The 22,589-nt window shown below is 43.5% G+C and overlaps 1 protein-coding gene across 1 annotated transcript in view; it reads right to left on the bottom strand.

Annotated features, from left to right (window-relative positions):
• Nucleotides 1-22,589, bottom strand: part of fto (FTO alpha-ketoglutarate dependent dioxygenase) — a 101,176-nt gene that overhangs the window by 11,679 nt on the left and 66,908 nt on the right. The window lies entirely within an intron of this gene.

Raw genomic sequence — 22,589 nt, 5'->3', positions numbered from 1 at the left:
ACGAGCAGAGCAGCATTGCTGATCTCGCCTGCCACCTGCGACGGCTCAAAACTCCAGGAAGTTCGGCTCATGTTAATGTGTCACCACCGAGGCCTTATGAAGACTTGATTCATCTGTCTGTCAGCGGCCAAAGAGCCACTTTGGATTGTTTCCTGGTCACAGAAGACTTCCACCACCATGCTGTTGGTTTCAGGCGTGTTGCTCACGTGTATGAAGCGCTGCTGTTCGGACTGAACAACTCTGAGGTTGGATTACTGAAGGATTTCGACTTTCTGGTATGTTCAGATGAAAGCGAAGATTTGACTGACACCTTAAGTGCCTCTCTGTACAGCTTGTAGACGTGCCGTAACTGTGAACTCTAGGCTTTTCTGCCTCGGGAGGACACAATGGTGAACTCAGCCGTCAGGTTTGAGTCTTTATAATGTGGGAGTGAGTATAACAGTGCCCCCTGATGGTTCTTACGTGCTCTGTATGAACTGCTGGAATGAATATACGAAGAAAAGTAGATATGAAAACAAAAGTAACACCAAAGAAACAGCATCGTCTGTCAACACCTGATGCCTGTGTCCAGTCTTTGTTTGCAGGCAACCGTGAGAAGAGTGGTACTTAGCGGCACAGCTAAGCTAACCTGTAGCCATATCTGCTGGACAAATCAATAAAAGTGTCTGAGAGGTGCAGAGTGTGCTGTGGGGGTGCTGGAGGGGCAACCCCTGCCCTGCTGCCCCTGAGGCCCTCCTGGGGGGGTTACCTGCTTGTCTCTTCACCCTCCATCTCTTCTGCTTCAGTGCTCCCCCTCTTGCAACTACTCAGTCGTACATCCTCACACACTGGGGCAGCAACCCCTCACTGTACACTCAAATACATGTATCCCACGACATCACAAGGAGCCATCTATGCTATGAAGGGCAACACGGGATCCACATAGCCTAATACACTACAGTGCAGACACAGACCTGTAAAAAGCATACAAGAGACTAAAAATCTCAAGTACCCACAGAGACACCAACTGATTAATGTGCACACAGATTTTGTCCCGTGATACTTCCTGGTGCACAAAGCATGACATGTACAAGCTTCAAATGGCCTCCCAATCCAGTGGTCCTTAACACAAGAGGGTTTTGGAAGCTGCACGTAATGCACAACAGAGCACCTCCCTTCAGCTGACCCCCAAAACCCCAGAGAACAGCCAGGAGCAGAGCAGAGCAGTGCTTGTCCAAACTGCAGGAATTCAGGTCTCTAAAAAGCACAGGCCCTTCCCGTCTGCCTCGCTTGCTGTGGCCTGCTTACTTTCAATCACGGTTAACATCACAGAACAAGAAGTGCAAGGATGGGAGGAGGTGAAACACAAGCCTGCTGCACAATGCACTTGTCTGGCAGCTGCTTGCTCTGACATTTTAGGCCATGGGGACCTTGTTGAAAGAACAGATGCTCACTGATGTACAGGCACAAGAACATGGCAACTACACAAGTGGCTGAAGCAGGGAAAAAAAACTGCACAAACACATGACAGAGAGAGCAGGGGTGTGTGTCTGCGTGTGTCTGTGTGACAATGGCGGGCTCTCACGGAGACGCCAATTGTGGAAACACAAATACTGACTCGATGGAAGAAAACACAATGTAAATAGTAAAAGATATGACATGTAAGCCCAAAACATCCCAATGAGAAAAATCAAAGATATATAATTCGTATAAAGAAACACTAATATATGAATTAAGATGTTGATTAAGAACATAGAAAATCTGCTGCTTTTATACTGACCTTCTGCTGCGAGTTCACCTACTAAACACCACTGAGGGACGCCTTGTTATTATAATGACAATGTAATTCAACAACACCCACAACACAGCCACTAGTGTTCCTGGAATCCTGAAATCACTGATGTGGAGTTACAGAAAATGACATAATTCAGCGGTTAGGAGAAAAAGGTCAAAAAGAGCACAGAGGGAGAGACCGAAACAGGAGAGATGGGAAGGTTAGATTACAGGAAAATAGACAGGAACAAAAAAAAAAAGAGTAGAATGCAAAGTGGGAGCGGGGAGCATCGCGGCACATCTCCGGCGCAGTGGAATTCGTTTTCATAGAAGGCCACAGGCAACATTATGGAAATGGGTGCCTGGCAGCCTCTTTGGCTGACTGTAAACAGGATCTTGGTAAGGCATACAGCCTCTGGTGAGGCCCACGGAGTCTGGCTTCAGTGCAACACTTGTACTGAACTGCAGCACTCTCCTGATCTCTTCTTCTCCCCTCTGCCTGAATCCTTTGCTCCAACTTGCACTAACTCTATTTGTGAGTAATTTATGAAGGGAGGTGGAGGCGGCTGCGGAAGCGGTACGTGCATATCCTGACACCAAATACATGACATGTTCCACATGTCTTCCTACGGAACTACAAAGAGCCCTTTTGTATCTACAAAGAAAAAGAAACAACTAAAAGTAGTTCAGGCAATTCACTTTGTGAACTGCAGTGATGCAGGCAGTTCAGGGCAACTGCAGATAAAAGGTGAAATCACAATAAAAGCTCGTTTTCAAGCTCCACTTGGAAAACTGGCCGAGTTCTCTGGTACCATTGCAAATTAACTTCATCGCTATATTTGTGCACATGAGTTCAATCAGGACGTCCCCCAAAAAGACAATGTTCCACATACTCCCACCACAGCTCCAGCATCTGTTACCTCACTGCCTGCAAACAACAAAGTTGTGTGCATGTGTGCTCCTTCTTGTCTCACTCTTCAAAGTACGTCCTGCAGGCTCCTCTCTTCCTAACAGCTGCAGCCAGCAGAAATTACAGCAGGCCCGTATTATCCCTGTCTTGCCACGACACAAAGTGCAGTGGTGTAATGCGAGGCCTTACACAAAAGTAAACAACTCTGTCTTGTGTCTGATATATGTGTCACAGTGATTGTGCGAAGCAGCCCATCGACACAGCATCATCAGGTTGAAGGAGCTTCTCCTAATTAATGAGCGACAGAGTGAGAGTCAAAGCGAGAGAAACTCTCTTCCACAGTTCTTCAAACAAGCACTTCCTACGGGACTCTATTGTTTGGACTGAGGCATCATGGGTAGCTCTATTTACAGATTTTAATTGCTCTGGTGATCTGTGGGTAAAACACCCTGTCGTAATCGCCCCACAATAGAATTGTTACTCTTTCTGACAATTGTAATAAAATGCTGTACAGCATCCAGGGGACGTGAGGAGGAGGAGGAACCAGAGAAGGGCAGGGAAATAGAAACACAGCTGGCTGATGTGTGGAGAAAAGAAAACAGGAAGAAAAAGAGAAAAAATAAATAAGGGAGGAAAATATTTTGGATGCAAATCTTCTCAGCGAGAGAAACTAATCCGAGCGGGCGGGAAGCAGGGATGAGGATGGGACTGTTGTCCAAGGAAATGATTGCTCTTCCACCTCAAAGTGACAACCATGAGAAGCTCACCGTTCCTGGACCTCCCAAGCGGAACCGCGGAGGAGACATACGCCGCAACCCTCTCACACATCACGCACGTACACACAACCAGATTGGGTATGAGAAGGTAGGTCACCTACAGGAAGAGATTAATGTCACCAGGGAGAGGTAGCAACACGCCACTGTCAGTCGCAGCTGTTCCTCATCTAAAAGGAACTAGCTACAAATAGTCTTCATGTACTCACATACTCCCTTTCAGAAAGGTGGAGTCGGAATCAACAAATTTACGAAATTTGAAAATGAATATGTGCTGTTAGCTGATGTTCTTTTCAAGCGAGTCATGACGAAAGGAGAAACTCCAGACAAAATGCTGGTGCAATGGAAGCGATGTCATTCGAAAGTTCATGTTGAGTCTGCGTCGGTAGACTGTTTATCCAGTGAACGCAAAGGTACAATTTCAGGCTATGTTTGTGTTGTGTTGTGCTGGACAACAACTCACAGACTGACTTCATCTAATTTTTGTATGTGGAAGGCAAATGATTTACACACAATTGCAGACGTGTCACATTAAATCCATGTCCAAACAGGACAGTACAACAATTCAACTCTAATCACACAAAAGCTGAACCCTGATGCTCCAAAAACAATCAAGGAGGACAAACACAAAAACAATAGAACAACTGTTGTGAAGAAATGGAAACATGTGGCACAAGAATATCAAGTGGTGAGTTTTTTTTGTTTTTTTTTGTTACAATCTGATCGCTGTGGTCTTTGGTTGCTTCAAAGTCCAGACTAATTTATCATCATTTTAACAGCTGCACAGACAGATGTTTGAAAATGATGTGTGTTTTTACAGCTCAGAAAAGACAGAATGTTCACTGCTGTGAGTTTTTTCCCCCTCATTTTCTTTTCAAAAGGAAGAGAAGCAGCTCTTCCACTCTTTGAAAAAGCCTGTTTTAAGTGTGTCAGACTCTATCCCATTATTATGCCTCCTGATAAAGGTAATGCAAACACCCTGTGCATCAAAGGTGCATGAAACATTAAACAGCCAATCAGCTAGCAATTATTCTCTTTAATCTCCCTGAGGCAGCCAATGGGGAAGTGCCTCCAGTGATGGTGGCCTGGAAGGGATTCGTGCTTTCGCTTCTGCACTTCCCACAATCCAAACACTTACTTTGCATTCTGCTCAGATCAGGCTAATATAAAGTAGATCAAACTTTCCAAACAGTTTCACTTTTCTTTATTTGTGAGGAAAATATGCCATCCTCAATGGTGATAGGGTAAAGAACTCTTGGTCAACGTGGTTCTCTTTTTCCAATAGATTGCTCTCGGTTAATTGACCGGGTTGGGAGAAAGGAAATCCCAATCAAGTGTCAAGAGAAGCTGATCAATTGCTCATTTGAGGAAGCGTAGAAACCTATAAAGTAATAACTGCCCCCCCCCATAGATTAATACAATTTTGGCAATAATGCAATACCTTCTTAGGTTATTGGCAGTTATTACATTATTGACTCGAAAACTTTATTGGCAATATTTCCATTATTGTCTTTATATTTCCTTTTATTATATTTAAAATGGACAAATATATTACATTATTGGCCACTAGAAGGAGGTAAGGGGATGTAGGTCAGTGTTGTTTAAAGGAGTTCATTTATACTGTATCAAAGCATCAAAGTGATCCAATTTAAGGTTCCAATCAGTCTTTTTATAAAACCAAATGCTGGTCTTCTTGCAGTCAACATGATAAGGAAGAATATTTGTTAAATATGTCCCAGTTGGAGATGTGAAGACATGATATGAACTCCAGATCATCTGGCCGTACCGCAGGTCAGCCAACATTTGACCACCATCTGGTCTACCCGCAACAACTAAACTCCGTCTTTGGAATCAACGGACATGTACAGTGTGAGGTGGGGTCAACACAGGGCCTACTTTGAGTCTCCATTTCAAAATCAGTTTAGATGGTATAAATTCTAAATCTGAACTGAATTTACTCAGAAATGTACTCAATCGTTACGAGAAAGAATTCCTCAGTGTGCTGATAAAACATTGATGGAGAGAGATGTCCACCTCAAAAATTCAGGTTGGGTTTCTTCTTTTCCATTTTACCTCCATTTTCCATTCCACCTCTTCCCCCACTGTTAGCTTAGATGGATGGATGCTGGTATGAAGGCAGAACCAAGCTGACAGACTCTTAGCTGCATGGCTGAGTGTGTAACTAGCAACATTAGTGAACACCTACACTCTAGGATCTCATTAAACACAAGGGTATTTAACACACGCACCCCCCCCACACACACACACACACGTAATAGACACATCTGCGTGCCAAATGCTCATGCACTTGTTCATTTTATTGACACATGTGTGCAAACTGACATTGATGTACTCATATATATAAGCTGGTATGTTGACACATATGTGGCGAAGGTACCAACAAATACACACACACATACACACTATTACTAACGGAGTCAATAGTGCTGATTTTTCCTGTCAGCTCCTGGCTTGGGACTGGTTTAAAGAGACATCAATCTGTGATGTCAGCACTTACCTAATGAACCCTCTCAGATCGATGGCCGCGCTGGTCCACTACACAGCCTGCCTTTACTGGCTTGACTGCTTTTATGGAGTCTTGTCTCTTTTGGGATCTATGCTAGGCCACATCCACGTGGGTGTGAGCATGTGTGTAAGCAGCTGCGTAGATAAATTTGTGTTGATGTACAAATTTCATGTGTTTACAAATGCACTGTTAATGTGTATTGTATGCAAAGTGTTTTCTGTAGAGTTATGCATGGGAAAAATGGAAAATGGCACCTGTGCCTCTCTGCAGTTTCAAACCTGCCTTTTCTTTTCATGGAAACAGCAGAACTTATGAAGGAGATGCCAGTGGCTAAGGAGTTGGCAACAGCATAAGATGCAGTACAATTAGATTAGTTCCATTTCCTTTGATCGGTCTCTCTGTCCCATCTTGCGTGTGACACTTCAAATGTAGGAAGCTTCCTGCACCACTTAATTGAGCAGAATAAACATATTATATTGTGATAAGTGTCATGATTGTAACAAATTGTACGGCGTGACTGACACAAATCATAGCATTAGCCTTGGTTCTCTTTATCGGCTGCCTCCTCATGCCATTTCAATAAACAATCCAGTGGGGGGAAAGAGAAAGAAAGGCAGGGAGTAGAGGAAGGGAGGGGACTGATAATGTGTGAGGCACACGGGCATGCTGTGGCCATGATCTAACGTTTACCCACTTATCCATTCAAAGAGTCATCTCCCTCCATCAGACAGCACTGAATGAGAAACATTAGCTTCCCACAAGAGCTATCATTCACAGATGGCTTCCCTTCTCAGCAACCTGCCACCAAGCATTTCCAACACTGGATACTGCAGATGTGCATGTGTTTGCATGTCTTTTAGTGTGTACAGATACGTGCAGGTGCCTCTAAATGAGAGGATGTGTAGAAAAGAGAGGACGCAAAATATAGATGTGAGGCTGGGGTAAGGTCTTAGCAGACCTGCCGGGTGGTTGAATTTGTGTGTGTGGGGGGTGGTGGGAGGTTAGGTTGACGTGTTAATCAGTGAATCAGCACCCATCCACTAATGTCTGCCGGTGTAAATAAGGCCTTCATCTCCTGCCGTCACATACGCTGCCTTTCCAGCCCATTAGGCTCGAGCTGGCTGGCTAAGACGGCCTGCCGCTCACAAGAGACTCATTTACGTGTCTATAGGCATCTGTGGCTGGTGATAGGGAGCCCACGTGAAATTAATGGGACTGTAGGTGCCACCAGCCAGCCAGGCAGCTCTCCTGTGCCCACACACACACACAAAGACACGCACACATTATCAGCAACTACAGTATGCTTGAACGCATGAAGTATGCATGCTGAGTAAACTAACCTTTGCCGTAAAGACTTTATTAGTTTAGGAAATAACTGTAATTAAAGATAATTCATAATGGCTGCTCAGGCACTCAGGGTGGTATTAAAAGGGGGTTGGGCCAATTTAGACTGTGTGTGACTTTGTGCACTAAGACAATAAAGTGAGCAGAGAGGTGGGAGCATATAAATACATCAGAGCAAGAGAAAGGCCCTGCATTGTTTGCTGAAACACCTCTAATCCAGGCCCAGCAGCTAAGACAAAGACACTGAGGGTCACGATTCCCAAGATCCATGAAGAGGTGTGTGTCTAGGCTACCTCCATGAGTCCTCCCCCACCGGAGGTGCGGCACGCAACCGGAGGATAGGATCAATAAGTCCACAGATGCTGCCAGCTCCTTTCACTCAATAGCACTGATGAATAATACAGGACATCTCCCCCTAACCCCCAACCTTCACAAGATGCTTGTGCTCTCTGCGTCTGCACATAAGGAGATATAAATGAAAACACACACAGGTACTGAATTAGGCAGATGGGAACGGGAGACAGATAAAGTTCAACCTTACTATAGCTTGGCTATTGTTAGTCCCCATAGTGCTTCGTTGAGATCTCACAAAACAACAGCAACATGAAATCTTGCCAACAGAAAACAATCAGCCCATTTAGGGAATATCCCAACACTGCCTCCCAATTTTACCTTTTCCTGGAAGTATCGACAGCAGTAGGTCCTGTTGAGTTGTTAAGACTTTAAGTTACAGGGAAACGCAGCTTAATGCTGTAACAGATCAATTATGGAATAGCAACCTGTCCAAAATGTGATTTCCACACTGTCCACAGCATCTTTCACACACTTATTGATTACTTGTGCTTGTAAGTTTTCTTTTAATTCTGTTCGCAAACACTAAATCCATATGTGTACATTTCAAAGAAGGTGTGTGAGGAAAGCAGGGCTGCCTCACTTCTGCAAGCCTGACAATCACTGTCAATCTACCTAATGACCAAGTGTCTGCTGATGCATGCAAGGGAAGAGTCCCCGGGTGCAACATGAAGCAGAATGGAGAGCGTCCCTTGTTTCTCAAAGTGTTGAAAGGGCATGTAACCCCCCCACCGCTGGAGCATTCCCAAAGCTTCTTACTTTCCTTCATAACTTTAGTTGGATCAAAGAGAATGGGGCCCTTTTTAGCAGAAGTAGTACAGATCAACTAGAGTTGGGCTAAGCCACATACGGATGCAGAGGGGAAAGTTGAATTGTAGTGTATTCTGTCAGAGTGCTATTCCTTGGCTAACGAAAGATTGTTTTAAAAATGGATGGCTAAAGAAACCCCCCCCTTCCCGAAGGTTTAAGTTCAGTGAGTACAGGAGCAAAGGATGAGTTTAGATCAGGAGGCCTCAAGACATAAGAGCCCAATGTTCCTGCTATAAAGACTTGCCCCCTGTCTCATTCCAGGTAGTGCTATCACACAAGGCAATGGCCGTGTCCGGTGTTTCAGCCCAAAGATGTCAGAGATTGAATCAGAACTGCTGGTTCGCTGGCCTTTCCCACAGAAAAATAAATGACAAGGCAAAAGCTGGGGGAGATAAAGTGAAGGAGAGAGTGAGGGAGCAGCCCAAAGATGTGACCTCGGTGATGAGATGAGAGCAGCACCAGACCTGCCAGACACACTATTAGAATCTAAGACAGGGATGAGAGATGGAGAGAGCAAGAGATAGCAAGGGCCCAGTGTCACTTTATCAAATTCCTCCCTGGCACATGGAAGCAGAGGTCAGGGGAAGAAAAGCACGAGGGCAGAGTGTAAAGCTGAGTGAAAACACAGAGCTGCCTTAATACCTTTCATAAAGAGAAAAGCCTCCTCATCCACCAACCGTGATTAAATATAACCTGAGTGCTGCAAAACTAACCCCTGCTACCCAATACAGACCCAAGTTGTGTGTGTGCATGCGTGTGTTGTCTATATTAGTGGGGTGAGGAGGGTAAAAGCAATTTGTGGAGAACTTGTTGGGTGGCTGAGTGGAGTTGTTTTTGTGGCATCGGGGAGCAGGGGAGTGAGTGCACGTCGTGGCCCGTCGTTCGGTGACACCATGGGCGACAGATGGGCAACAGTTACAGTGTCAGTGTTGCCTCAAATTAATGCTGTCAGCAGCAGCTTGAGAAAAGTGTTAGTCAAATATAGTTTCCGCTCCACAGCGCCCCCCCAGACTCACTGGCAGTATTTACAGGCGGACCCCCATTGTCTTGTGAGGCAGACACTTATAAAACAGTCTCTGCTGAACTGAAGTCTGTTTACTTCAACAAGCAGGCGGTAGTTTTTGCACAGTTTTGCATTTTAACATCCGTATTTAATCGAGTCCATTTTGTGTCTGATACAGTTCTATCTGCCATTTTTGAGTGGGTAAGTAGTTAGGTGTGAAAAATGCAGGTGCAACAACTGTTATGTATTTTGCAAATTGCTTGTTTTTGTTAAACAGCCCCTAGCAGAATTCTTACATGGAAGAATCCACAGTTATACCTGTGAGGAGGTAGAAGGTTAATTTTGTGACTAAATTATTAGGTTTTCTTCTGTTTTAGTAGGTTTTCTTCTGTTTTACATGTTCAAACATGGTTTAACTGTAATCCAGCCAGACACATCCAAGGTTGGTTTATTAAAAAAAGAAAAAAAGAGGGGGAATATATTACGATTATATAAACACCAGATAGAAGCACCGATGAATTCTCCCCAAAACAACAGTGAATCCCCAACTGAAGAAAAATGGGCAGATATGGGCAGAGTCCATGTTATCTAATGAAACCTTGAGAAGAAAACGGTGATTATAAAAATGAATCAACCAACCTAAACATTAATATTAAGCTTTGCTACAGCAACTCTTCCAGCATGAGTTTCAAGTACCAGAAGTCAACTAAATCCGGCAAATCTTTTCAGTGTTTAATGATTGATTCTGTCACTATATAGAAGACAGCACCATATTTTAATGAATAATTAGGAATTCATCCTTAACGTGTAAAATGCCACAAGACTCGACTGGTGACAACTGAAAAAGTGGAGGCAATATAAACAATAACCTTATTTTATATATGCCTATGTGGTCCTTAGAGAGAAAGTGAGAGAAATTGGGCCATCAGTGTCTCACAGAGCCCCGATGTGGAAGCTTGTTTTCTTGATCTAATAGAAGGTAATGATCCAGACAGCAGGGTGAGGCTTCCTCTACCACAGAGCAGGCCTCGGGGGGCTACTCCACCCCTGATGGCAGTGGTCGTGGCAGTGCAATAAGAATAAACACATGCAGGCGGGAGTCTATTTGGCTGAGAGTGATGGCTAGCTTGTTGCTTATCCCAGCCCAATAAATCTCCATACAGGGCCGAGAGATGAGCACCGCTTATCTCATCAGCCTCACGACTGATGCCTCTGACCGAGTGCCGCCGCTCGAACCCCTGATTTATCACAAACAGGGGAGGGGAGAAGACCTTCGGCACAGGCAAGCTAAAATTGGGAGTGGGAAAGGGAGAGGGATAGGTTGAGAGAAAATGAAATAAAAAGGGAGAGAAAAATAGACATATTGAAAAACAGAGGGCAAAAGGGAGATAATGCTGAAATATAGAGAGCAAACAGAAAGGTTTTCAAGGGAAAACATGGAGGCATTGGCGTGAGACAACGCAATAAGCTAAAAATAAAAAAAACTCACAAACCTGGGAAGGAGAAGATTGGAGTGTGGGGCTAAATGTCACCATCTTTATGTCAGAGTTGGTTGGTGAGGGGAATTGTCTTTGACAGGTGGATTTTGCCGAATTCAGCAGTTTTTTGTTGTTTTTTTTTCACAGCAGGAAGCATGGATAAAGGGACGCTGGGCTTTCAGAGTTGATGGGAACCAAATGTGCCAACTTTTAGTGAAATATCCATAGACAACAGAGGCTGAATAATTTCTGAGCCTATTATATATATAGGAAAATATTCCTTGCATAAATATCCATTCTACCATTTGTATTTTAGCAGAAGATCAGTGTTTGTTGATGTTAAATCCGATTATCTCTCCATGATGGCTTAACAAAAGAGAGTATTTTAGAAATGTGACCGTCAAGAACCGAGAGGAACAAGGGCGAGGGGTTGAAGGGTTGGACATGCTGGTTTAAGGTGGGAAAGAAAATAAAGAGGAGAGAAGCATCGACAGAGAGAGGGAATTATTTTACCATGATTGTCAATCATGAGCAGCGGGCTTGGATAAATTCAAAAAAGCCAAACCTGAGTGCTGCTCAGTGTCTAATTTTACTTTGCTCACTCCCTCTCTCCATCTTGTGGCGATGTGAATTAGTGTGGTGAGAGAAGTGAATGAAGAAGGTGGGAGGGGAGGATGGAGAGTGACGGGAAACAGACGGGTATAATATTCTCATCACTCTTCACTCAGCAGTCGTTGGTGAGGAGCGTGGCCCAGGGCACTCGGTGGCCCAGCCAGCCGCCTCGCAGACCCTGCAAATATTCGTAAACCTCAATTTTTCATATTTCCCTGTATGCATAAGGAGATGAAAAATCATCCGATCATTTGTATTGTCTGACTGAGGTTATACACAAATATTAGTTTATCTACTGCACCTAAGATTGCCTCCCTAAGCAAGACGGATTGGTCTTTTGGAGAGGGCAATATTCCCCGGGAACATATTCAGTCCATCTTTTATGTGCTGCAATTCACAGTGCGCCAGGTATGAGCTCCATCTCCAGACAGGCTCAATAAAGCTAAACACCCAGCAGAGACACTGCTTATTATACACAATGCACTTTAATTGCCAGACAATTTGTAGCTGGGTAAAATTTATAGTTTTTAAAAATGCTCTCAAGCAAAGAGGCTTAAAACACAATTATTCATCTTCGTTCTCTTCACACTTACTCAACGCTTACTCAGATGATTATTAAAGCAAAACAAGCACAGGAATCAATTTGACTTTAAAGTTTGCGTGTGTGTGTGTGTGTGATGGGGAGGCAGGAAAAGGAAAAAAAAGAAAAAACTCTTCAAATCACGGTCCCAATTGATTTCCATTACCTCGTGTGTGAGCTACCGAGTGTCTGGGCCTCTTCCCTAAGAGAGTGTGAAAGAGAGAAAGTGAGAAAAATGGGAGGAGGAGGAGGAGGTGCGAAGAAGAGTTCTGGGTCAGAAAGCAGAGGGTGATTATTCCTCATTCAGCCATGTAAAACTCATTAGACAATGCATAATGCCTTTAATCAGATCAATGGCACAAGCAACTCTGAACTGATATCCCCATCTAAACGTACATAAAGCATGGTAAATTCTTTAAATTCTTTTTAAAAACAAATGGAGACAGGAGAATTATCACCAAAATGCTCCTAATTGCTGTCTGCTTTCAAATCAATACTGTAGCAGGAGGTAAATAATTTGATAAAAAAAACACAAGTTACGCATGAGTAGGCTGTGGAAAGAAGGCCGAGAAAGCTAAAAGTGCACGAGAGAAACACTGAAAGAGCACATTTTGGCCACATTTTAGATCAACACATAAACCATACAGTAGAAGGACATACAGATACTTTTATGCAGGTGTAGATCTGCGTGTAGGCACATCTAACCGAAAAAAGGGTTACACTCTTCTCACCTTGGACGTCTGCCTGTGCTTCTAATGCAAACTTTGAGGTGGTGACAGACTAGGAAGCGGTTGGGCAGGGGTGTTGTGGGTAATTAGGCGGCTGGAGGTACAGATGTTGAGTTGTGGAGGACCCTTACTGGGACACCGAGGTGCACTGGAGCATAAATAACCCCGCATCTGCCTCCCTCTGCCAGCTCTAAGTACCTTTCTTTGTCAGGGTACGGGTCTTCATTTTTTACTGTTGACAGGCAATGTTATTTCAGTTATTTGGTGGCATCTGGTTAGGCTGAGAGGGTGTGAAAGAAAAAGAGAAAAGGGGGAAAAAACTGCTCACACACACACACACACACACACACACACACACACACACACTCACACAGAGGACGCAGTTTAATTAATTGCGGGGAGATTACATGGTCCTCCAACCGTGTAGTTTGTCATCAGAGCCCATTACACACTTCTATTAGATGTTTCTTCACAGTGTCAAGAGTAATTTGAAGGAGAGTCTTGGTGGAGGATCACTAAGTACAGTGAGATAATCTAATCAGGGCTACTGAGGTTCATCTCGACTGAAGCAAAAATAACAAACTCTGCACACCTCAATTAGCAGTAAGCAATATGTAAACACACACGTCTTAGTGGAGCAGTGCCTATTTCATGCTGTGTCACTCTCATGCCGGTGCTGTGGTTGTCATCGGGCCTGGTCCCGGCCTGCCTCTTTTACCCAGTCTCATTGCTCTTCATTTTCAGCGAGAGAGGCTTTATTTTCATTGCAGAGCAATGAAGTGTCTTTGTATGACTGCGCCGCACTGCGCAATCAATCTTACGCCAGCGGAGTTAACAGGACAGAAACCAATGCAGCCGTTACTCGGCACAGAACATTACCAGTGTATGGACTCATTATTCATCAGAGGCTCCATTAGACACTGCTCACTGTGTTTCCACACTGAATATTAGACAGACAGCAAGTCAATGCTGGCCACAGAGGAACGTGGAGGAAGAATCGTTCTCAACTGTACACACTGCAGCTGCAATACCGGAAAATGCGGATTTGGTGTTTGTTTGACTTGAATTGAGACTATGTGCGCTCGGCTTCACAGTACAAACTGTTAAACAGAGTAGTTTGCAAAAGCAAGAAGTCAACCGTAAAGCAAAATTAACATGGTTGCGATTTTTGTTTAATTAGGTGGGTGTCATATAATGTGGCTAATGGTTTACTGGGCTGATCTTCCGCAGAATACTGTCAACATTTTACAGCCACATTCCCACGTCCTATATCGTGTGCCCACCAAGAAATGTGCGCGACAGATTGTGTGCTTCTTTGTGCCACCGCTGTTGGTAAAATAACTAATCACACGGCAGTTAATGGTTGACATTACGGAAAAGGGAACACTAGACTACAATCCATACGTCAGTCTTGTAACATCGGCTCTAATTGGCCACACATACTGTGTAAACTGGGAGGCCTTATAGCATATGGTCACAGTCGCAGGGCCACATACAAAAGTTTTACAACATCAGACACTGTAAAATGAGGTGGAGGCACTTAAGGTGAAAGCCCACTGCCAAGTGCACCAAGATGGCAACACATGAAACACAAGCCCCTCAAAAACCCATCTGGTTCTTCCTCCTCCTCTCCTTCACCAAAGTGACCATCTCCTCAGCTGCCATCCCTGCCAGTGAGACCTGGAACAGCTCCTCCTGAGAACAAGGCCAAAAAACACACAAACACACTCACACGGCCCAGACTACTACGTGACTACAACCAAGCACTGGGATTCATGGTTATTGGACTTTCTCGCTTCTCACTCTGCTCTGGCAGCCAGCAACAAGTAATGGCACATTCCTGTCTTACCACAGTGACAGTTAAAAAAAGGGCTATGAAACACAGCACAAACAAACATCCCAGAGGACCCCAACTGCAGCGTTCACAGGGATTCAATAAACACCAGTAAACGAACAGATGAAGAACGTGGTCAAAAAAACAGGAAGCACTTCCGCAAACAGGAAGCAAGAACACGGGGCCACTCATCTAGATCCTCTAGGTAAAGAGAACATTGGGAGAAGAAACAAGGACGCTAATGAGAATAGTTAGGACACAGGTATAGCTGGTTACAACTGTCTGCCTTCAATTTCAGATTGAACTCAAATGGAAATTGAGGACAGACAATCAATGCCTCATTATTATCTTGCAACATGTACACAAGCTTGTTGTGATTTTTTTTTTTAACCTCTGTCAGTTTATTGTGAGAGACTAATTTGGGTTTGTGTTTGTTATTCCGGTTCTATTACAGGCTGATGCGCCCTCATTCTTAATTTCTGTCCCAGTTATTTTTATTTTTTCCATTCTGCTGTTTATATTTTTCTGAAACATTTCCCATTGTGTTCTGGAGCTCTTCTAAATGAGTCTCCCAGCATAGACGCAGTTAAGCGGACGACATAGCTTTCTCAGGCTTTATTTGTGACAATATCTTTTTCGTCTTCATCTTCTCCTCAATGCCGAGGGAGTGTTGATATCTGTAAACTCAACTACTACTTTCCTTCTAACCTGCAATTACCGCCGTGTCTATCTCTACCTTAAACATTGCTCAACGGGAAAAATAAGCCAATAAGCCACAAACGCTTTCATTTGGGCTGTGGAATTAAACAAAGTGCTCGGAGCCATGTTGTAAATTACCCTGAGGAATGTGCAACTGGGCACAGACACAAAGAGCACAACACGCATGCTGTCTCGGTGGCAGAGCACGTATAATTTGTAACATTTTAGAGATATTTATTATTTTTCAACCTGTTCTTTTGTCCCAGCAGCATTCTTCAGGCTAAGGGTTGAGCTCTTGTCTGATTAGTGTGTCATGTCAGAGATTTGTCACAAAGTCATAACATACACTTTAGTTTACAAAGGCGTAAAGACACTCCCATGGTATGTGCAGACGTGGCCACATACAGATGCAGTCATGCAAACAAGTTTAACTCTCCTTTGCATGCATGTCCCTCGTAAAAAAAAGTACTCATCACGTGTAAACATGTGCAGATATGTGGCTAAAATATGTGGCCAAAATGTGTCAAAATCCCTCTGTGCAGCACAGATGCTTTACGTATAGATGTGTTGTAGATTTTACTTTTGATAGACAAGCATTTAACTTTTTATTCTCCCTTTGGGTTCTTGCTTTGTCAGTGGATTAATTATCCCACGTGTGAAAACGCGCCTCAAGAGTCAACCCAAAAAAACGATAAATGCAGTGTACACATTGCATTTCATGCACAGGAGTGGACAATAGCTGATCTTGGAAGCAGCTTTTGCACTTTGGCACGGCACAGTCTAATTGATTTTAACCCAAATTTGCTTGTTTGCTTGGGTGTTAAATGTTAAGACCTGTGCATTCATGACCACTAACACCTGAGGGCAGGACTGGGCACTAATCAGGCTTTAATACCTGGCTCAGTGTCCTGCCTGAGGCTGCTGTCGGCGCATGATGGATAAGACACACCTGATGGCTTTATCTCCAACAAACATCTCTGAATCCTCATCAGAGCACTTACTGAATAGTGATTAATTCCCTCCAACACTGCTGATAGACTGGGCGCTTCATCTGTCGCTGTTCGCTTGCCTGACTGACTGGGGCCTCCAGCAAAAACAGACAGGCGGAGATGGAACGATATAGACAAAGAGAAAATAAAGAAATGTAATGCAGTTCAGCTGGTGGTAAAACAAACAACACTGAGAGCGGCGTAAAGTAAAAAGGGAAGAACAAAGGGTGCGAGCGATCTATTGGCAAACCTCTCATTCAACAAAGGGTGTACTGTGAGACCAAGAGAAATTGTTGCACAAGAAAAAAAAAAGGTGGTCGACTAAAGAGGAATGACAAGAACAGAGAGGGAGGCAAAATACGAAAAAAAATGGCAGGCAAACAACAAAGGGATTACTGGGGAGGCATGTCAAGGCGTGGAGATGTTCGTTATACTATAAACTGGGGAGACAAAGACGATCAGCTTCTGACACCTCTACACTTTAATTGCCAAAATAAGAAATTAGTGCAGGCTTCTTCTGTTTCTCTCTTGAGAGGACGGACCAGAAAATGAGCCGTCACAGGAAGAGAGAAAAAAAAAACATGCTTCTTATGAGAAGTGAGTTGGTGTGTCAAAGTCTCTATCTCCTGCCTCGCATGTGCATCCCATGCAAAGTGCATGTATGAAGACTGTAAGACATCCAAGTCAAAAATGAAAACCCATTTTCTCCACATTACGATCATCCATTTTGAAAAAGGCACAGAGAAAACACAGAGTTAAACCGACGAAGGCCCTCTGCAAATATTTGTCCAGCTACAGTATCAGGATCAACACGTGAGTTCACATATCATCATCCACCAGCCGCCGCTGCTTACTAGTCATTTACAGGTAGTGATGTGTACGTTGTGCTCGATTAGAAGGAAATAGGCAGGGAGTATCCGGTACTGCGATGGTAATTCTCTAAGGCTGAAATGGAGTAAAGGCAAATCAATGCTAGCTGCTTCACCCCTGTCATCATTGATATCATAAGAAAGTGCTAATTAACTTACTGCAACCTCAAGAACAGTTCTGACCAGAGGGCTAATGTAGCCTAATCGCGTGTGGGGCCCAGCGCTTACTTCCCCAGGACTTTTTGCCTCCCCAGTCAGAGTTAATCGATTGTAAACTGCAGCTGGGGTCACGGCAGCCCGCAACTTCTCCTGCTGACCCTTCCACACCCCCGGGCAGGACCTTAATGGAGCCACGCTCCCAAGAAATCAATACTTAAACTGGGTATGGATCACTATGAGCCCCCTCCTGATGGGATCTGACAACAGGACTGAGGTTTGAATGCCTAAATACAGGAAGCAGTTACTAGAATTTATGGCCTGATACTCCTTTTGAAAAGCTTTTCCCGAATAAAATATGAATGATGAAAACTGTAGCAAGTCTACAGCAAAAAATAAAAATAAATGGCACATTTTCTCCACTGACTCAATTATGTCGGTTTTCCCCAATCTAGGAGTTTCATCCAACTCGTGTCTTGTGCATGCAATACAACACATGTCGGCATCGGGGTGATCCGGTCCATCGAGACGCCTAAGCCCACACGCCAGTCGGGGTACAACCAAAAAGACAACAGAGGCAATAACCAATAAGGAGACCACATTAATTCCTCCTCACCTTGGGAGGACCTGTTTGAGTGGCTGTGTGCCGTTAAGATTAATTCCGAGCTAATACTAATTGGTCCTTCAACTGGGAGGGCCCTGAGGGGACGGTTCCCTTTGGTCCACTCTCGCAGGGGCTCGCCACCATTGGAGGGGTGCTGATGAGCTGGCATTTTTATCAGTCACAGCATTCCGCCAGAGCTCCCCCAGGGCTCTGCACAAGCTATAATTAAGTCTCACACAATCCATAATTGCTGTGTTTACAATTACTGCAGCAGAAGAACACAGAGGCAAAGCTAGGAGACAGAAGAGTGTGCAAGGAAATGCAATAAAAGATGAAACAAAGAGAAGAACTCCTCAGCTCCACATTAAAAGGTGCAAAATTCATGTTAATATCTCTTTCTGATGCCCCCTTGCCTTCCACTTTGACTTAAGCTGGCAGGGCTGTTTGGCAGGGCTAAAGCCTATCATTTATTTATTTTTCCCATACAGCCCTATTAATTTTCCCCAGGCCTGAAGTGCTCAAGCAGACAGAGATGCGGACTGGATCTGCAGTCCCTCGGGTCCTCCTCGAGGAAGAGCCGTAAATGACCCAAATAAAGGGTACTTTTGAAGGCTGTGGAGAGGCGCCGGCACCATTAAAACTAAATGAAGTGTTTATTAGCCATGCCGACGGCACTCTAAACACCACCAGATCAAGGGCAGTTACAGTTAATGTGCCTCTCCAAGCATTCACTGTTTGTTTAGCCCCACCACTGTGCCTGAAAGAAACTAAAGGACCTTCTTTTCATGCCATTTTTCACGCATTGCCCTCGACCCCTCTCTCCATTTCTCACACCTGGATGTTTTCCCCATCTCCTTATACTATCTCCTGTATTTGTGCCATCAAGCAGTGCTGGCTGCCAACTCCTCACCATCAAACTCCCTTTCCTGTCTTTAGAGCAGAAGAAAAATCCGTATTGTGGTTTCTCCTTGGATCTGGAAGCCACACGGCAGGGTTAACGTAAGGGAGGTGTGACAGCAGCAAAGCATACCCATGGAAGGTGGAACAAAAAACAGAGAGACATTAGACGTCTATGTTGAAAGGGAGCCCGCTATAGGGAGGCTCTCTGATGAGAGACAAAAAGCTGCCTTTAAGGCTCTGATTGCTCGGCATTCTGAAATTCCCCTAAAAGTTTCCTTTCCCTCTAATTACATTTTTCATTTCATTTCGGCTTTTCGACAAACTGCCAGTGAGGCTTTAGAGGGAGAGGAAAAAAAAACACTAAGAAGTTCAGTTTCACTTTGTTTTTTATATAAAGTCTGACTTTGAGAGGAGGAAAAAAGTGCTGAAATTGGATATAATGAAGAATAAACTGTCCATTTATCTTCTTTATATTTCCCTCTAATAAGCGGAGTTATTACACGTTGATATAAAACAGACATTTACATTTACACATGCACATTTCATGACAAACACAAACCTGAAATGGCTCAGCAGCAATTTAGATGCTTCCTAAAAATCTGATTTTTTTTCTCATTAACTCACATTTAACATTTTAATGCCATATATTTTTCATATAGTTTTCTCCCTAATAACGCCACGTGACTGAAAATAATGACACCTATTTAAAGAAGAATTAAAAGTTCAAACAATAAAAGCTTTATATGTCGCTCCAAAATACTTTTTTTCCCCCCACACAAATGTCTAATTATTTTTTATATTTTCACCTCAAGCACTGTACAGTAATATGAGGGCTTCCTGTTCTAACTTGACTGTCTTCAGCAGAAAAAACCCTCAACCCGTTATGCTCAATGGTTCTCATTATAAACCAAAGTTAAATCAGAAATGGGGTCTCAAAATCAAGGCTACTCCTGGAAGCAATATACTTGTGTGGTTACAGATTTAAATTAGTCCAGAGTGATTATCCTTTCGCATTAATAGCAGCAGACAGCATGTCACCATCAGGGGTGTGCATAATTAATCAGTGGTTACTCTTTACACCCTACACTTTCTCTCTTCTTAGCTCTTTTCCTCTGTTGTCTGTGTAAAACAGGATAAGTGACAATTTCCAGCAGCTTTTCTAAATGTGCAGCCCAAAGACGGTGCCAGTCCTGCCATTGACAAACTATCAGCGGCTGTTAATGGACACAAGGAACGCTTTCCCTAATTCACACGTCCTTAGCTAATCATGAAGGTGTGTCTCAGTGACACAGCACGGGAATAATGAATTCACATTCCACGAACGCACTCGCTTCCTTGAGCACAGTTTCCAAGAAGACATTATTTATATCCTCTCTCTTTGACATTTGTGTATAAGAACAGTCTGATTCTGTAAGCCAACAGTGTTTTTCTCATTTTCCTTCTGATATCAAAATAAAAAGCCTTCGGGCAAGGTAAGAGACAAGGAATAATTCAGCTGCCTTTTATATTCTTTATGCTCTCACCTGTCCTGGGTTAACATACTGCTTGAAGATAACTATCAAAGCTTACCTGTCTCTTTACCTGACCTTCAGCACAGAAGAAAACTTTACCCTGATACCCGCTTGTAACAAAACAGCCCTGTCAAAGCTAAAGCCTGCTGACTTTCAAACTTTCAGCATTTGCATGACTTTCTGCTCAGCAGTCCTCTGGAGAAACCAGGCCTTCCATCAATGCCAAGCCCAAACAGTGGAGTTCCAGCTCAGTCAGTGTGATTTATATAAGTTATTATAGCCCATTACCAAACAAAAACAGGACAAAAACCCCAGTTCGCCACAGAGGCTGGGCCAAACAATAGGACCACAGTGGTAAACGTCAGCATACGGGTGGGTGAAGTCCAGCAGATGCCTAAGCTTTCACTCACCACACATTGTCTTTAATCTAATTCTACACATGGTTTCGTTTCAGTCCGAATCAAAAGCTCCCATGTTAACAAACCATAACAGATCTCCCTTAATCCGCCTGGCAACAAAAGATGGATGCAAGAGACACTCCGCATCTCCATCCCTGAAATCGTAGCTAATTTGCATACAAAACACTTGCTGGAGGTAAGGGTATATATTAAAGCCATTATTTTGTGTTGTACTCATTGAAAAAATAAGTTTGCATAATTGTATTTAGTATTATGTGATATGGAGGCTCCACTATCCAAGAGCAACTTTGCAAATCCTTCCTGTTGCTGCTGGCCATCCATACTCCTGCACATGGTTGATAATGTTGCAGTAGACAAATAGGGAAACGTCTGTTGTAATACCCAAACTGGAAACGCCACTTTTTCCAGATGCTGGCACATGGCTGTGTTACTATTCATGACCTTCTTAAGTGTGGGTCTACCCTAAGCATATCCTAGCAGCTGCACACAAAGAAACCTAATGTCTACGACAATGAATTTTCCATAAACGTTAATAGATTAAAGATTTAAATAAAAACAATGACATACTACTAAATAAACGCCAGCGACAATTCAACAGTGTTATAATAAAGTGATGCAACAGAATTAACCTGAGTGACCTTTGTCACCACGTTATGTGCAGCCCTTGAACACATCCTGTTTGAGATACTATTCCTTGATGGAAACATAAATGTTGCCCATGTTACTATAGAGTGCACTGGCCATCTCAGGCCACTTCACCATCTTTGCCCCACAAACCTGCAGACTTGGTTCCAACCCCCCCAACGGTTCATGATGATAGTCTTCAAAAACCTTTGGCCAGTAGAAAACACATGCTAGAATTCAGTGTTGGCTTTTTGACGGCTTACTGATGCATCGCAGATGTCCAGAAGATATCAGGCAGGCTCAACAAACGATAGCCAATGGAAAAATAAGGAAAAGGAAGAAGCAAAAAAAGTGAGCGTGTGTGTGTGTGTGCGGGGGTATTTTCCTGTGTTGGATCGCTCATTTTTAAGGAAATCCATTTAGGAAAAGAAATTCTTCTCCCCCCGCACAATATTGCATCACTTCCCATGTCACTTCTCACATGTGTTTTTGTGACAAAAAGTGGCCTCATCTGGGACAGTGAGCGATCCTATAACATGTTGCACAACTTAATCAAGGTTTCTGAACGCAAGTCAGAAAGTTAAGAAGTATAAACAGGACTCTGATTTGACAGCTTTAAACCCGTGGTATGACAACTTGAACAAACCATGTAGAAAGTCGTCAAAGGCTCAAATCAGCCCTTCCAATCACAGCTTGACAGCCCATCCTCGAAAAAACATGTGCTCTTTTCAACCCGACAGCCAAAAGGAATTAGTCAGAACCAATGTGGCCACTTCACTAGATCAAACGGTGGAAGCGTTAGTCAGAAAGAACACAACTGGTAGATAATCATCCCACAGCATGTCGGTGCAGGAGGTCTGATTTGCACAATCTTCATACTTGCAAACAGTAATGATGAGAATCTGACTTGTACAGTACATCTGTTCATGACAGCCACCTCGGGCAAAATATGTAAGGAGTGAAACAAAACACAATTCATTATGTTGACTTTTTTTCTTTTTCACAACCTCCTTACACCACAGGGATATACACAAATGAGAAGCACACACAGCACACGAACACACAGTTCATTTTGAAATGAAGTTTGTGTTGATCTCTATCTGGGAGATACGCAGT

This window comes from Takifugu flavidus, chromosome 2, assembly GCF_003711565.1.
Source record: "Takifugu flavidus isolate HTHZ2018 chromosome 2, ASM371156v2, whole genome shotgun sequence".
NCBI lineage: Eukaryota > Metazoa > Chordata > Actinopteri > Tetraodontiformes > Tetraodontidae > Takifugu > Takifugu flavidus.
Note: the sequence above shows the minus strand (reverse complement) of the source record. Positions and strands in the feature narration are given on the sequence as shown.